This window comes from Scylla paramamosain, unplaced genomic scaffold (genome assembly GCF_035594125.1).
Source record: "Scylla paramamosain isolate STU-SP2022 unplaced genomic scaffold, ASM3559412v1 Contig46, whole genome shotgun sequence".
Taxonomy (NCBI): Eukaryota; Metazoa; Arthropoda; class Malacostraca; order Decapoda; family Portunidae; genus Scylla; species Scylla paramamosain.
This window is the reverse complement of record NW_026973711.1, coordinates 376551-392500: the sequence shown is the minus strand read 5'-3', so window position 1 is coordinate 392500 and position 15950 is coordinate 376551. Positions and strand designations below refer to the sequence as shown.

The 15950-nt window shown below is 36.1% G+C and overlaps 1 pseudogene; it reads right to left on the bottom strand.

Annotated features, from left to right (window-relative positions):
• LOC135098127 (calcium-dependent secretion activator-like) overlaps positions 1-15950 on the bottom strand; it is a 375310-nt pseudogene that overhangs the window by 56550 nt on the left and 302810 nt on the right.

Here is a 15950-nt window from a genome sequence, read left to right as displayed (position 1 = left end):
CCTCGCCGCACCGAGGGTTTGAACCCAGGCCTTCTTGGTTGTGAGCTGAGCATGCTAACCACTACACTACAAGGTGTGTGTGTGTGTGTGTGTGTGTGTGTGTGTGTGTGTGTGTGTGTGTGTGTGTGTGTGTGTGTGTGTGTGTGTGTGTGTGTGTGTGTGTGTGTGTGTGTGTATGCGCATGTGTGTGTGTGTGTGTGTACTCATGTCCGTATAAAAACTAAAAATGTTTTAGTTTCCTACATGATGATGATGCCATATTGTTGCCAGACAACATGAAACTTACAACAGATGGGAAGATGATTTGATTCTGTGTGCTAAGGAAGAGAGCTGAAAGTTAATGACATATGTAACGTGGTAACATTTAAGAAGAGGAAATATAATACACTGGATTCTAGAAGGAGTTTGAGTGGAAAGACATTTAAGAAAAGAGCATTATTTGTCTAAGAAAAGAAATATCAGAAGTTGGATACATATAATACTTTGCCAGTATTGTTCAAACATAGCAAGATGGAATAAAAATACTGGAAAGAGAATTCTGCATAGAACCTTCCTATCATAAATACCTATAGGTAAGATAAATCAATTTGTTCCAGCCACAAGTTTTCTAGGCATGCCCTTGATTTCCATGCAGAATCATTTCTTATAGTAACAAAACAGTCAACAAGACTGACTTCCAAGAAGCATGCCATAGATCCATACAGATGAGTTGGTATTCATGCACTGTGCAAGTAACAAGACTTGATTCATGGAACAATCACAAACTCAGATTTGATAAATGATATCTCCAGTGTAACTAAATGTGCCAATTTACCTCTTCAGGTCACTATTTAGTGTTGGCATCACACACTCTTGAAGCAATGTCAAGATAAATTTTATAGTTCAGTACATAAATTAACCATTCTCTATATACTTGTACAAAGAATATCCATTACAATAAATCAGTAAAAACTTCTGAATAAAACCCACAATAGCAAAATTCTGCACTACCAACAAATGTAGTTTCCTTATTGCATGCACAAACAGAAAATACTCTTCCTTTCAATAAGTCTCTAAATGCCTAGACTTTGGTCTTAACTACAGAAACCTAAAGCAAGACTAACTACCTCTTATAATGTCTCAAGAATGATCATTAGGAACACCAATGACTGTAGATCATGTCATTGTCATTGAAAAGTCATGGGCAGTGACATTAATACTGCCAACAGATGTCCTGTAAAGACAGATCTATGGTTACCTAGAATTAAGTATATGCCAATGCTAAAAAGTTATTGATACATCCTTACTGTACTATGGAGTCAAAAAGATGTCAAATGAACCTTCCCTACACTTCACAATGCTCTTAGTTGTTAGGAAGGTGATGCCCTAATAGTAAGCACATAGAAGTAGTGAGTGCAGAAATCTGAGTTGCAATTCCACCCACAGCTGGCCACTTTTCAGCTATTGCTGTGTAAATTAAGAGCACCCACATACTACAATCTATCCTGCCTTCAACTGCGAGTGTGTTGGGAAATACTGGAGAGTATCATGAGCCTCCAGGCATCACTTAAAAAATCTGGTCTGCATTACCACTCACTGATGATGATGATGACCAAACAAGCTTCCTGAACACAAACCTGCAGGTCAATCATCCAAGCTTCCAGTAACAAAGCCCACATGTGATGGATGCCCAAAATGTGAAGAAAATAAACGAATAATGAAAAAAATAATAATCATTGAAAAATTCACATAAGATATCAAATAAATAATATTTGCAGTAGTCTTGCACTCTTTGAATGTCCCAAAAAATACTATGTAATGAACTTAATTAAATACCTGGCAAAGAAAATTGCATGCATGCCATTGATAAATTCCTCAATGGCATTAAACAAGAATATATACTACTTAGAAGCCAGATGTTGGCTTCTTTCTAGTTTCAGAAACATCCATCAATAACATGTGACTATGCAAGTACATAATCAGGCACAGTGGCTAAGGAAGACCCATTGATAGTACATTCCTGATGGTCCCTTGCTGTTTTTTTTTTTTTAGATAGGGCTGACTCTTTTAGTCTTGAGGAATTATATTGTTATAAGAAAAGATGTCATGATAATGCAACCCATTGATCACATAATGGGCTGATCATCTAAGCCTACGAAAACGCGGTAGTACAGACCAACAGCATACATCTTTAGCTTTCATGAAGTCCTCATTACAGTTACATATACTAGTTGCTTTCCCATCCTGCAACTCTGTCATATACTTCGGCACAAAAGGATGCAGTAGTTTTGATAAATGACTGGTCAGCAGCTGTCAGCTGCACTCAGAGGGAGATTTAAACACATAAAAGTGCTTGAAACATTTTGCCCACCAATACTGTATATACATATGCATTTGAGTCTGATGTAAAACCATCAATCTGAATCGAAGTCAAAAGTATGGTACACATGGTTTGGAACTTCTTAGCTTAACATGCACATCAAATGTGATGTGCAACAAAATTATTTTCTTGTAATCAAAAACTTGCCAAACATACCTCCTTGTTTCTCTTCAGAACTCTGGTTTTGAGGAGGGTTCTTTTGCTGGTTCAGGTTATTGTAAGTTTGATACATTTTTGTTTTTATACATAAATTTCTTATTTTCATGCAAGAGAATGACTTTCTATGACCTTTCACTGTAAAACTTTTTGGGTGGACAGCTCTAATCACAAGGTCTTTAAGAAAGTGAAGTACACTGAACCAATCGTGCCTTGACATTTTTTATTCTTAGATATTCATCAAATCTTTGTTTTTATACAAAATATTATGAACAGTTGCATCCTGAGAGTTCATTCTTTTGCTGTACTGTTTGAGTGTTGCAATATATGTACTCAGTTACAATGAATACAGCAATTGAGTAAGCCCTGCAGTTCAGTGAAATTTTTCAAGTATCTTCATCCCTCTATTCCAGCACTGTTATGTGAAGCTTAAGGGAAAAGCTTTGGACTATGGAGACAGGAGCTACTAATTCTTCGCCTCCTATGTATATATATATATATATATATATATATATATATATATATATATATATATATATATATATATATATATATATATATATATATATATATATATATAATATTGACATCCCTGCTATCAAAGCTGCAAAAACAAACATGAAACATGACAGGGAGGCAGGCCTTTCAGTGCAAATTGCCCATGTAGTTGCCCAAAACAACAAGTATGGCCTATTGAGATTTGAATTTGTTTTGAAACATTTCTCTTTTATATTCCATAATTCACTAGAAACAAACAATGCTAAAAGAGATAGCTGACTACACTCACTCAACAATCCAACACAAGGTTTACACAGATTTGGGTGTGAATACTCCCACCATGGTAATACTAGTATCACAGCTGAAGTCTTTGTTACTTGAGAATGCTGACACTACTTGTATGTACATAAATCTGCATTGTGACTTCATTTTGCACACCTTTATTAACTTGATGTAGGATACTCAGCCTCTTCTGTGTTGGGTCTTCATTGAGATACTGAGTGTTGCATTACTTTGATATAAATTAATATGCACATAAATGCACAAAATTGAAATTGGAATATTAAACCAAATTATGAATAAACCTTGATTTAATGCAACAAATGTTAGAAGGATAGTAAACTCTAATGAGGATGGGATGATCTAATTTCAATATCACTATCTCCAGGTTTAAATTTCAGTCTATTCTAGAAAGCTGCTTTACATCTCACTCTATCCTGGAAATCAGAGTAGCCATATTCATGAGTTCATTCTCATTATATAAAAATAACAATATAAAAATCACATTACTGTTATGATAGTATCCCAGTTTTTACCAGTTCACATATTAAGAAAAAAAAATGTGTTACCTTATTTTCAGAAAATGCTAGTATAAAGATGTTGTTTCAGTATGACTGTAAAAAATGTATTAGTGCAAGCATAAAACAAAAATAACACAAATAAGAAAATAAATAAATAAAATATTATATTTTACTAAGCAAATAATTAATCTTGGATTGTGTGTTTTCTACCAACGGCCTCCTCCCTTATTCTCCCACCGTTCCTTCTCGAAGCCTTTGTGGATGGACTGGGCTATTGAAGACTCCATCAGATCCACATATCGAACAACCATTGGAGCGAATGTTTCTCTGAGGTGTTGATGAAACCGTCCATTTTTTAGGTTATCTGAGGGGGGGAAAAAAAAAATTAATATCCCATGTCATGGATTCCTCAGTTCATTATAAATAGAAAAGAAAAAAAAACTATAAACAGTTACTTATACCACTAAAAACTGTAACAAATACACATAATTAGAACATCACATCACTCTTAGATACTGAAGCACTGAGAGACTTTTCCAAAATTGGCTGTGAGAAGCAATATATATGTAAGTTTAAAGAAATGACCTAAAAGTCAACCTTTCATGTAATATCCAAAGTTACCCCCAATTCACAAGTGGTATTTTGTTGGGTTGGCTTTGTCTTTTCTTTTTACTGTCTATCCATAGAACATAATGAGATTCCTTTTAGTCTGTACAGGTCCAGTAATAATACCCTATCACTGGATATGTATGCATTCTCAGTGATTACTCATCCATTCTCATTCTTATTTTCACTTTTTATAAGTATTATATTGGCTTCAACCTGGGATAAGTACTATGCCTTTATGTTCAACATAAAACAACAAGCTGATGACCTGGATGGGCTTATATGGGCATGGTCAAATAAAGGTAATTTCTGGGAGTGTTCACTCATGTCCAATTCCTCTCATTTTCAACACCACCCTTCGGGGGAGATTATTAGTATTCCTGAAGTTAAAGATTGATGAAATCCATGGTAGTGCCACATACTCATACATGCTTGTGTTACTGTTGTGCTGATAGCAATCCATCACCATGATAATACATGCCACTGCCACTCTCTTTATCAAAACTTAAAAACACTTCTAATCGTAAAATATGCCATCAGATTTATATCCTGGGATGACACAATCTGAAAATGTAAATGACAATAATTTTTGCTCAGCTATAATAGCATCTCCAACAATTGCCCTGCCTCCTCTGTGCCAGCACCAAACAAAAGGGCTTGTGGCAAGAGGAGGGTGGGCAGTGTCATTGTGAAGTCAAGCTTGTGGCAAGACTTACTGCTTATTACTATGGTGTATGTTGCCTTCTAAAATTATGCAAGATGAATAATCTTTTTTTCCATTTTCTTATAAAAGAACTGGACCACCTACATAATTAACACAAAGGGCAGGTGACAAATTTTTCTGGCTACAAGATAAAGGATGGGTGATGGATTTTTCTGGTTTGTCTGTTCCTGGTCTCATTTTGGAGCTCACACAATAGCTTTTGGTCAGTGTGATTTCTGGGCCTTCACACAACTACTATACCCTCAACCAATGTCTCCACAATTGTCAAGATGGCAAGACCTACAATTTTTTTTTTCTTCTGCATCTGATTCTGAGCAAGATTTTCCATGACCAGTGTCTTCAATTCCTCATAAGCCAGTTCTTGATATGAGAAAATGTAAGGAAGGCCATGTGAGCCACAAATACAACACTTATGATGTCCATCATGTAAATGCTGAGCAGCGTTCTGAACTGAGGTCTGCCATGTCAATAAAAATACTGTGCTTCATCAAGCCAGCACAGAAAAACCACATGACCTAGAGACTTTGCATTTGTGTGAGATTAAAGAAGAAGGTTGGTTAAATTTAAAGCAAGCAACCCAGCCAATTTATGATGGAAATAGAATGATTTCCATGAAAATGTAAAAAACATTGCCATACAGGTGAGCAGTTTATAGCAGTATCTTCACCCTCTAGGGATTAATTATGATCCTTAACCCTTCACTATGATGATGCATGAGGTGCACCATTGCTCACCCATACAACCATCTGATGAAGCATCAGGCATGTCACTCCCACGTGATATACACATTTAGAGTTTGAAATCCCATTTTCTGGTACAGGCAGAACAGTGTGGGGTTCACATACGTCATTCACTCAGATCTGGCTCTACCCCATTCACCTGTCAGCCAATCATAAAACAATAAATAATTTCAGTACCACCCACATGGCAACTTTCCATGTTGGCAGTGGGGGGTGAGACTTTGAGGCTGATATGAGTTTGTCTATTTTCCATACATTATGGATGATCTTTCTGACAGTAGCAGGGATGAATCCCAGATGTGGATGAGAGTGATGATAATGATTCCTGTAGTGATGATGAGAGTGATGGCCCTGAGGTTGAGTTGAGGGAGGCTGAACAAGGTTGGAGGTTAATGTCAGACATGTTTTATGATGAGTGTCTTGATTTACCACAGTAACTGTTTCTCAGTTCTTTGGACTCTTGGCAACTCATCACTTGTCTCTCTGATGCCTCCAAACTTTCCTTTGATGATGAGCTGGTTGGCATATTATGTGACTAGATGAATGAGAGTTGCCTAGTTATTTACCAAACATCCCGACAAAAATTGTCATGTGAACAGAATTATTTAAAACCCTGTTACACATGATGACATGTATAACTTTCTTGCTCAAAATTGGTTATAAAATTAAATAAACCGATAACAAAAACAGGTAAAATAGTTCTTGAAAAAGACAGAAAATATCAAATGCCAACTGCACTCTATGGAGAGTGACAGTGGCCTCGTCCTCGTACTGTGCTGTTGGGCTCACACTATGCGCTTTGTAGTGAAGGGGTTAATATGTTCTTTAGTAATGATGATAAAAAGAATGATGAAAATATCCTTAAGTAGTATTTTGAAATAATCTTCCATTACACATTACTAATCATCAATTGGGAACATGGTGATTTAGGTGGTAACTCATCTAAGTACAACAAAGTAAGTCCAGGATTCAAATTTCAGCTCACTATCAAGATTTATGTTGGGTGACTAGCTGGTCTAGAGTTTACCCAGCATCAAATGCATACCACCAGCAATGATTGAGAAGGTTAAGTGTGGTGAAGAAAAGAAGTGGCCAACTTACTCCATATGCAATGGATGGCACTACCAGTCCACTACCTTTGCTTCATGAGTATTGAGCACTGTCATTTTTTTTATTTAAAAAACTCAAATATACCATATATCCCCATGTATAGTTTGATCTCAAGCATAGGTTAACCCTTGATTTCTGGGCAGGAAATTAGTAATTTATGGTATATCTTGTACCACCTAAATGAAGGGCAGCAGCCTCCATCATCTACCTAATGAAACAAATCAGTAAACTTAGAATGCTGTGCTGGTAGGGAAGGCAGCAGTAATGGTGTTGCCATCTTGGGGATGTGACTTGATTACATATCAGACTTGCAAATAAAGATGAAATGGAATACAAGAAGACGGTGTATCATTGTAGCAAATAATAAGGAACTCTGTATGGCAAACATAAGGAATTCTATATGGCAAGAGCAATCAGCTGGATGTTGTACTATAGCCTGTGTGCAGCCACTTGCTATTGGTGCGTGTTCATATTTAAATGTCCTGTAACTTCTAAACCATGGCGTTAAAGGCATCTGACCAGAGAATATTTTCAACTTAGGGTGACTTAGTCTTTGATTTCTGAGGATATGTGATTTTCTAGATGGGACTCCCTATATATATATATATATATATATATATATATATATATATATATATATATATATATATATATATATATATATATATATATATATATATATATATATATACAGTGGTACCTTGACTTGTGAGTTTAATTTGTTCTGTGATAGAACTCGTAACTCAATTTGCTTGTATGTCTAATGAATTTTTCCCACTGAAATTAACTGAAATGCTATTAATATGTTCCAGTCCCCCAAAAAACAAAAATTTTTTTGTTACATGTTTTTAAATACAGTTCATATAACCAACCTCTGTTTACCAAATTTATGGTGTAATGACCCCTTTAAAGCTATCAAACACTTGTTTTATTTTACAAAACTGTTTGCATATTATGGCATATTTCAAAATTATTGAATACTTGCTTTATTTTATGAACATCCTAGGTCTTAAGATGCAAGAGAATTGGCTGACACACAGTCAACTGCATGTTTGAGAGACTAATTGTGGGTGTGTAACAGCCAGCAAGTGACCTTGACAAAGGCCGATGACATCTCTCTCTCTCTCTCTCTCTCTCTGTCCTGCTCTGGCTTTGCTCATAAGCAGATTTATTTTTAGGCCTCTCCGCTAGTTATACTACTTCATTCAATGATTGTTTAATTTGTTGGCAGCTACCATGGATATGTCAGTGTTGAAAGCCTTGCTGTCTTCTCAGGAGCAGACTTACCCGGGCACCGTGGAGCTGCTATTTCAACAAATTAATGAGAAATTGAAATCCCTCCAAATAAATGTAAAGGACGTAATGAGTCTTGAATTCACCCAAAAGGAGATGAAAGATTTGAAGCAGGAAATAAAGCAAAGTAAGGAAGACAAGAAAACAATGAAGCTGAGCACATTTGCATGAATAAATTTGAGATAACAGAACAAATATATACAGTACCCTCCCAAGTTTCGCGCCTAGTCCTAGTCTTACCATATATATATATATATATATATATATATATATATATATATATATATTTAACAGTTTTTGTCCTTGTACTTATATATATATATATATATATATATATATATATATATATATATATATATATATATATATATATATATATATATATATATATATATATATATATATATATATATATATATATTTAACACAGTGGAACCTTTTCAAACAAATCAGTTTTGAACAAATATTTTTACTCATTATTGCTTCTGTTGTGGTACCATAATTCAGTTCTCAAACAAAAAGTTATTTGATTTAAAATATCAAAAGGCATAGCAAAAGCTGCTGTTTGTTACTAATTTATAATTTCTATAAATATTTACTTCCTTTTTTTATATTTAGAGGAGAGGCATAAAGTGTAAGACAGTAGTTCAATCTTTGAAATAAGGTAAATGATCCCATTGAAAAACCTTGATGTAAACAAATAGTTTTTGGCATTCAGGAGTAATCCTGACCCACAGTGGCAGCTCGTGGCTGTTACTGATGGGGGAGCTGTCTCACATTCAGACAAATAAAATCTTAAATGCTTTTATTGTTATTGTTTAACATACCATTGATTGATAGATTATAAAGATAGATAGATAATTATTTAATTCTTTAGGTCTTATCCTAACAGTAAATGCTAGACTTCCTTAGTGCTGGCTTAGTCTATTTGAAAAGGAAGTCCATTCTCCTGTTCCTGTTTTGTGCAAACAGATCAATAACTTTTTCATTTAAACCTGGCATATTATTCATAGAAATCTTCTCTATTGAAATCATGGCAAGTGCAAGTTCTTTCAATGCAGAAACCGTCTTTGCTTCTTGTGCCATTTTGCAAAATACTGCTAGGCCTACCTGGGAAAAGAAAAAAAATACTATTTTATACGATGTTTCTGTGATTTTACACCATCTATGATAATCAAGATTGAGCACAAGCCATCACTGATCAATAATATTTTAAAATCATCCCTGACCAATTGAAAAACACGATTGAAAATAAGACCGACGCAATAACACTCACCTAGCCACAACAACGGCCGAGACAAGACTGCGCTGGCCGCAGTCCACACTCGCCATTCCGCCCGGGAAGCCTCCCCCCATTTCTCCCGGCTTTCGTATCATTAAATAGTAAATCATTTCTGTACTTCCTCATTGTTTTGCAGTATTTGTTTTTTTCATATAAACATATGAGAATTGGTGTTTTCATGTGAATGATAGTCAAACATAAATAAATTAACATTATTTTCGTGAATCCTAGAAATCCACTGGGGGGGCTGTAGTCTCGCAGTCCCTATTGACGAGCTGCCACTGCTGACCCACTTGTGGCTCACTCAGTGACCCCCAGTGCCATCACTACTGCATAACTGCATTTTTCCAGTAGCTTTTCCAAACAGCAAAATGTCTAACTCTTATGATCACCTTCATTTTGGTGGTAAATGGCTTGCTCCTCTCTGTGTCCCTCTGTAAGGCTTCCTTCACTAGATTGGTGACAAAGAGAATATCTGCACAGTCTAAACTCTAAACAGTATCTTCTGATGAGTTCTGTGTCACTAACTTCTTTCAATACATCCTTTCTAGATAAATCATTTGTGAGCTGGAGATGTGAAGCTGCCATCTTGGCTATGGGAGCATCTGTCACAAGCTGCTAAGAACATGGTAGGCTGGTGTCTGGGAATGGATTAATCCATTTTATATTGATTCCTATGGGGAAAATAGTTTTGGTTTTCAAACACTTCGGATTTCAAATAGTATTTAGGAACTGATTAAGAGAGAGAGAGAGAGAGAGAGAGAGAGAGAGAGAGAGAGAGAGAGAGAGAGAGAGAGAGAGAGAGAGAGAGAGAGAGAGAGAGAGAGAGAGAGAGAGAGAGAGAGAGAGAGAGTAAGAGCGAGAGGAAGACAGAAGATGCCAGAGGCATGATGAATACCTGCCTGCACTCCCAAGTTTACTTTAAAAACTCACATGTCTTCCTAGTTTTCTTCCTATATTAATTTTGTCAACTTTGTCCCTTCCTATTGAGCTCAATTATAATATAATAGAAGGGTTGGTCTCTCCCCTCAAACTCATTAAATTTCACCCAGTCCCTCCCATAAGTGCACAATAATTTTTGCAAGACTGTAGTCCTTTACGAGTAAGCATAAGCGAGGGTGACTGAGTGTATGGCAGTTACCTGCCATACCCCTGGCCTCCCTCGTTCCTTCCCTGTTACCTGCCCCCTTTTCCTATGTCATGTGACTCACTCCCATGCATCTGAGGGAGCATGCAATGGCTGGAAGATGCATCCCATTGTCCTTGTTCAGTCAGGCACTTGTTGACATAAGGAAAGGACACAGATAGCTTGCTTGAATGATGGAGCACTGGCACATGAGTCAGAGGGATAAGTTAGAGGGCCATTATTAGTAACTATTGCCTGAGTGTTAGCAGCAGTATGCCCCTGCCTTTGCTAGGTAGGATAAGCACCAGTCACAGGCCTGGCTGAGTGTTATGCCAGTCAAATTGTGGTGGGCTATGAGTCTCATCCTCTCCATCATGGCATCCCAGTAGTTTGTGTTTTGTTGAGAGCCTGGGTCTGGTTCTCTAATCATCCCAGCCCTGTCTGTTGTGGTGTACTTGTGTCATTAATGTTTTTGTGATGTTAAATGTGACTGGCTTTCAGAACTTGCTGCTGGGAGCTCTGAAGCCAGAGGACTTCATAATTCTGTGTGCGTGTGGCTGTCTGTATTCCTCCAGGGGACTGCATATAGACTATTCATGTGCAGAAGGATATAATATTCTGTTTGGTGTGGGCTTTGGCCCATTATGTGGGAGGCTGTCCACAGAATATTACAAGACTCATCCCAGTTTGTCCTCTGTCCTAATTGTGCCCCCCCCCGGCATTTGGGTTGTGACTCTTTCTCTGCAAGGAAGAGTTGATTTAATGTATATTATATTCCCTTCTCCATGGGTGGGTAAAAGGAGTGGCAGCCTCATAGATTTGATAGTTGCTGCCAACCCGTAGTTCCCTCAGTTACAGTAGACTTTTGAACGCAATTACTGAAGACAATTAATGTGTAGTCCAAGAGGACCTAAACTACTATACAATATAACCAATGAATCGGTTACTAAATATCAGATGGGTAGGGTTTTCCATAACACTGCCCTTTGATTTTACTGAGCATTTACACATTATTATTGGAATATATTTGAATGGCTTGCATACAGAAGCATTACAAAAGCTTGCACTTGGGTTGTTTTGAAAGTACATGATATCATTTTCTAATGAGAAAAATCACCATCTCTCTACTTGCAAACAGTACATCATTGCAACTTGGAACATATTTCTGTCCACCTGGCTTGGATGTGCTATACATATGTTACTGAACACTGATGAACAAGTCAAGTTCCATAGCTGAGATGGTATTGAAATATACATAATCGGGGGTAAGATCTCTAACAATGACTCTTCAAGAAAATGGTTTTACATAAGATTTAAGGTACTGGAAAAAGGTATCCTCTATCCCCAAATACACTGGACTAAACTGGTGCCATTATTAAAGAGTATAATCTCATCCCAAAAAGGGCCATTAGGCCTTCAGGTCAGCAAAAAATGAGACAAGATGGATACTGCATTAGGACAATGCACCAGCTCACCAGTCACAAGTTGCACAGCAGACTCTTGATGACATGGTGTGGAAATGATAAGCCCTCCGCCCTATTCACTGGAACTGGCTTCGTGTGCTTCTTTTTATTCCCTGAGGTGAAAAAAAACTCTTCATTTTACATCCAGTACTCAAGCTATCATTATGATGGTGTCTTTAACATGGCAAAGAACTTTCCATCACTAGTAGGTGATAAAAAGTGCATTGCATGCTATGATTATTGCATGAAGCAATTCTGAAGACAGCTAATCTTATGTTGATGATTCATGTTTTAGACACATGAAGCCTGATATCATTACTTTCAAAACGACCCTTATGTGTATAATTTCTCAGCCATATTTTTCTGCCTATTCTTTCCTTCAACTGCAATACAGAAACCAACTTGTTTATATTTTCAGGTCACATTAGTTGATCTCCACTACTATAGTTTATTACTTTCAATTTACTGCTTTGTTCTTTAAATCTTTATATCATTCTTAACCACTTAATTTCCCTGATCTACTAAAAACCAGCTCAATACAAAATCTTGAGCATCATAACTTGAATTATCAAAGATAAGTTTCTTTTACCTTTACAATTTCACAATTTATATGAAAACATCAATTTATATAAATCATCAATAAATAACACAGCTGCATTTAATTTTGCAGTATTTAAAGATGTGCATATTTGCCTCCTGACCTTCAACATTCATAAATTTGTTTAGGAATAACAGTCTCTATAGGGTGAATAAAAAAGAATAAATAAATATATAAAGAGCCAATTCTTGTAATAAATTTTAATAGGCAGCAGTTTTGAAAGACTATTTACATAGAACTGTGTTTCTCAGTTTCCATTAAATACAAAAAACAAATAAGAATAATAAGTAATTAAACAAAATAAACAAATTAATAAATAAAAATAAATAAATAAGGCAACTTTTCCATATGACAACCACCTCATTATATTATATTGCCTCTCTTTCCCCCACCATCCATTCCTTTTCCTTCATTGGAGTTATTCCAACTGCAAAGATTGCAATGGAAATCAGCCAGAGATATTTAATATCTTGGAAAAAATTGTATCCTTCAGACTACTAAGATACACTATGTATATTATAACTTTAGATGCACTTGATAATGTTATAATCATTTTCTACTCACCATTATTTTGCACTCATAATACTCAAGACTGATTCTATCAAGTTTTCTTTAGTCTGAGTCCAAGACTGATTCTATCAAGTTTTCTTTAATCTGAGTCCAAGACTGATTCTATCAAGTTTCCTTTAATCTGAGTCCAAACACAGGAAAACTTACCATCTGTTCTTAGGTAGTCATTTAGTATCTGGAAGAGTGGGAAGGAGTCCCAGGTATCAGGGGGTTGTTCTGCTAATACTTGATCCATGTCCACAGCAAACAGGGACCAGAAGATCTCTGCATGCTCCACTAAAAGGTCACTGAACCATGCAAATGCCTGCAAATAACAGGTCTCAAAGTTAAACTTGGGTGAACAGTTAAGCATCTTGTATACAAATAAAAACAGGTATAGGCATGAAAAATATGAATGGACAAAGAAATTTTTAAAATTTAGTAAAGAACATTTTTAATGTAAATAGTAAAATGAAGGCAAATGAAGTAAAATAAATGCAAGCTTTCCTCTGGTTTATAATAAATATCTGTCAATTAACCTATATAAAAATGAGAAGCAGTTGCTATCTGAAATTCACCAAGAGTCACACCATTCAGCCAATCTCTACCATGTTAGGGCAATAAACTTTCTTCACCTCATACTCTCTCTCTCTCTCTCTCTCTCTCTCTCTCTCTCTCTCTCTCTCTCTCTCTTCCATGTGTGTATATTGACTTAGTTGTGATATACAGAAAAAGAACTATGCTTATAATGTACTGTCTCCATATCTAATATTATCCAATTTTCCTTGTTCATGAATGTTCCTTGTATGAACTATTTTCTCATCTAAATCATTCTGGGCTTCTATATTTCTGTGCTTCTGTACTTCTATGCTTCTTAATATCTCTCCTATAAATTATCCTTTCCACCTTTCTTCCATATCTACCTGTGTCTTTTTCATTCCACACTATGTCTTCTCTCTATTTGTTCCACTCCTTTCATCATACTGAACAATACAATTAAGTCTCTTTCCTTCCTCCTCATGTTTAAGGTTGTGTGTGTGTGTGTGTGTGTGTGTGTGTTTACCTAGTTGTATTTACCTAGTTGTGGTTTACGGGAGGGGAGTAATCTCATAGTATCCTGTCTCTATATCTATCCAGTTTGGATAGTTACAGCATTGACAACATCTTCACTGAGTTCATTCCATTTGTTCACTACACCTCTTGATGTCTTTTCTACAGTCAACTTTCTTCAGCTTCTTATTGTGTCCCTCTGTAGTCTGTGTCTGAATTTATAAAACATTTTTTGTCCACATTTTCCATACCATTTATCATTCTATAGGTGTTTATTAAATCTCCTCTCTCTCTCTCTCTCTCTCTCCTATTTTCAAGGGTAGGAATTTCCAGCATTTTTAATCTCTCTTCATAGGCTGACTTGCTCAACTCCGGAACCATCTTAGTGACTGCTCTTTGTACTCTTTCTAATTTTACAATATTCCTTTTTGTATGAGGAGACCACACCACTGCCGCATATTCCAATCTTGGCCTTATCATGGAAATCAACAACTTTTTATCATTCCTTCATCCAAATATGAGAATGCCATTTTTACTCTTTTTAACAAATTCATTGTCTCTCTAGTAATTTTATCAATATTTCTGTCTGGAGTCAAATTTTCAGTAACTGTTACTCTCAAATCCACTTCCTCTTTTGACTTCTTTAACTTCACACCTTCCATCTCATAATGATATTGTATTCTTTTCTTACTCTTATCAAACTCCATTACTTTACATTTACTTAAACTGAACTCCAATGCCAAGATTTACTCCATCTATTTATCTTATTGAAATCATCTTGCAGTACCATAGTCATTTACATTTTCTACCCTTCTCATCAGCTTAGCATCATCTGCAAATAAGTTGATATAACTATCTATTTCTTCATTGATGCCATTCACATATATTACAAACATTATCGGTCCCAACACTGACCCCTATGGGACACCAACAGTTACTTTCAGCCAAGATGAATTTTGGTCTTGTATTACAGTTCTCATCTCTCTATCATCCAGATAATCCTCCATCCACTCCAGCAGTCTTCCTTCATTTTTCCCATAATTTTTAATCTTCCGTAGCAATCTTCAGTGTGGTACTTTGTCAAATGCCTTCTTCAAGTCTAAGTGGACACCATCCACCCATTTGTCTCTCTCCTGCGTAATATCGACTACGCTTGAATAAAAGGACAATAAGTTCATGGAGCATGATCTTCCCCTCCTAAAACCAAATTGACAATTTTATCTCTTTCCAAGTGTTCCATCCGTCTTTCCTTTCTTGTTCTTTCACATAATTTTCCTACAACACTAGTCAAGGACACTGATCTATAATTTAGTGGATTTTCCTTATTTCCTCCTTTGTATATTGATGTAATATTTGGTCTCTTCCAATCTTTTGGTACTCTTCCCTGTGATAGTGATGTCACCACTAGACTGTGAATTTTATCAGCCAGTTGTTCTCTACATTCCTTTGATATCCAGTTTGATACTCCATCTGGACCAGTTGCTTTATTTATTTCAAGTTCTTCCATCATCTTAAATATTTCTTCATAACTGACTGGGACTGTACTTAGTATATTCCTCACCAACTTATCCCTTCCAGCATCAAACTCTCCTTTCC